This window comes from Oncorhynchus keta, chromosome 28 (assembly GCF_023373465.1).
Source record: "Oncorhynchus keta strain PuntledgeMale-10-30-2019 chromosome 28, Oket_V2, whole genome shotgun sequence".
Taxonomy (NCBI): domain Eukaryota; kingdom Metazoa; phylum Chordata; class Actinopteri; order Salmoniformes; family Salmonidae; genus Oncorhynchus; species Oncorhynchus keta.
In genome coordinates, this window is record NC_068448.1 from 572,282 (window position 1) to 574,601 (window position 2,320).

The following is a 2,320-nucleotide window of genomic DNA, read 5'->3' on the forward strand; positions in this document are numbered from 1 at the left end:
AGGGGCAGGCAGAAGGCCATACACAGGAGGAGGCAGGTAGCTGGGTCCAGGGGCAGGCAGAAGGCCATACACAGGAGGAGGCAGGTAGCTGGGTCCAGGGGCAGGCAGACGGTCATACACAGGAGGAGGCAGGTAGCTGGGTCCAGGGGCAGGCAGAAGGCCATACACAGGAGGAGGCAGGTAGCTGGGTCCAGGGGCAGGCAGAAGGCCATACACAGGAGGAGGCAGGTAGCTGGGTCCAGGGGCAGGCAGAAGGCCATACACAGGAGGAGGCAGGTAGCTGGGTCCAGGGGCAGGCAGAAGGCCATACACAGGAGGAGGCAGGTAGCTGGGTCCAGGGGCAGGCAGAAGGCCATACACAAGAGGAGGCAGGTAGCTGGGTCCAGGGGCAGGCAGAAGGTCATAGACAGGAGGAGGCAGGTAGCTGGGTCCAGGGGCAGGCAGAAGGTCATACACAGGAAGAGGCAGGTAGCTGGGTTCAGGGGCAGGCAGAAGGCCATACACAGGAGGAGGCAGGTAGCTGGGTCCAGGGGCAGGCAGAAGGTCATAGACAGGAGGAGGCAGGTAGCTGGGTCCAGGGGCAGGCAGAAGGTCATACACAGGAGGAGGCAGGTAGCTGGGTCCAGGGGCAGGCAGAAGGTCATACACAGGAGGAGGCAGGTAGCTGGGTCCAGGGGCAGGCAGAAGGTCATACACAGGAGGAGGCAGGTAGCTGGGTCCAGGGGCAGGCAGAAGGTCATACACAGGAGGAGGCAGGTAGCTGGGTCCAGGGGCAGGCAGAAGGTCATACACAGGAGGAGGCAGGTAGCTGGGTCCAGGGGCAGGCAGAAGGTCATACACAGGAGGAGGCAGGTATCTGGGTCCAGGGGCAGGCAGAAGGTCATACACAGGAGGAGGCAGGTAGCTGGGTCCAGGGGCAGGCAGACGGTCATACACAGGAGGAGGCAGGTAGCTGGGTCCAGGGGCAGGCAGAAGGTCATACACAGGAGGAGGCAGGTAGCTGGGTCCAGGGGCAGGCAGAAGGTCATACACAGGAGGAGGCAGGTAGCTGGGTCCAGGGGCAGGCAGAAGGTCATACACAGGAGGAGGCAGGTAGCTGGGTCCAGGGACAGGTAGAAGGTCATACACAGGAGGAGGCAGGTAGCTGGGTCCAGGGACAGGTAGCTGGGTCCAGGGGCAGGCAGAAGGTCATACACAGGAGGAGGCAGGTAGCTGGGTCCAGGGACAGGTAGAAGGTCATACACAGGAGGAGGCAGGTAGCTGGGTCCAGGGGCAGGCAGAAGGTCATACACAGGAGGAGGCAGGTAGCTGGGTCCAGGGACAGGCAGAAGGCCATACACAGGAGGAGGCAGGTAGCTGGGTCCAGGGACAGGTAGCTGGGTCCAGGGGCAGGCAGAAGGTCATACACAGGAGGAGGCAGGTAGCTGGGTCCAGGGACAGGTAGAAGGTCATACACAGGAGGAGGCAGGTAGCTGGGTCCAAGGACAGGTAGCTGGGTCCAGGGGCAGGCAGAAGGTCATACACAGGAGGAGGCAGGTAGCTGGGTTCAGGGGCAGGCAGAAGGTCATACACAGTGCAAGGCAACAGTACAGACAGGGAAAAGGTAGTAACGTCGTCTGGGAGATCAGGCAAATAGGTTGATAACAGGAAATCTAGCAGGGAATAGCAGGGAATAGCAGGGAATAGCAGAGAATAGCAGAGAATAGCAGGAAATCTAGTAGGGAATAGCAGGGAATAGCAGGGAATAGCAGGGAATAGCAGGGAATAGCAGGGAATTGGCAAAAGGTGTCATCAGTGAGTCAGGCAACAACTGTCATACACGGCAGGCCTAATTAACAAGAAACACGGCAGGCCTAATTAACAAGAAACCCGGCAGGCCTAATTAACAAGAAACACGGCAGGCCTAATTAACAAGAAACACGGCAGGCCTAATTAACAAGAAACCCGGCAGGCCTAATTAACAAGAAACCCGGCAGGCCTAATTAACAAGAAACCCGGCAGGCCTAATTAACAAGAAACCCGGCAGGCCTAATTAACAAGAAACCCGGCAGGCCTAATTAACAAGAAACCCGGCAGGCCTAATTAACAAGAAACCCAGCAGGCCTAATTAACAAGAAACCCAGCAGGCCTAATTAACAAGAAACCCAGCAGGCCTAATTAACAAGAAACCCAGCAGGCCTAATTAACAAGAAACCCAGCAGGCCTAATTAACAAGAAACCCAGCAGGCCTAATTAACAAGAAACCCAGCAGGCCTAATTAACAAGAAACACAGCAGGCCTAATTAACAAGAAACCCAGCAGGCCTAATTAACAAGAAACC

The 2,320-nt window shown here is 57.0% G+C and overlaps 1 long non-coding RNA gene across 3 annotated transcripts; it reads left to right on the forward strand.

Moving 5' to 3' along the window:
• Positions 1 to 409: 409 nt before the first annotated feature.
• On the forward strand, positions 410 to 1,142 carry LOC127912986 (uncharacterized). Of its 3 annotated transcripts, none has more exons than XR_008084309.1 (3): positions 410 to 468; positions 565 to 900; positions 949 to 1,142. It is a non-coding gene; the product is annotated as an uncharacterized LOC127912986 (long non-coding RNA). The 3 variants fall into 3 exon arrangements; XR_008084310.1 differs by having other exon boundaries at positions 613 to 900; XR_008084311.1 differs by having other exon boundaries at positions 661 to 900.
• Positions 1,143 to 2,320: the final 1,178 nt, after the last annotated feature.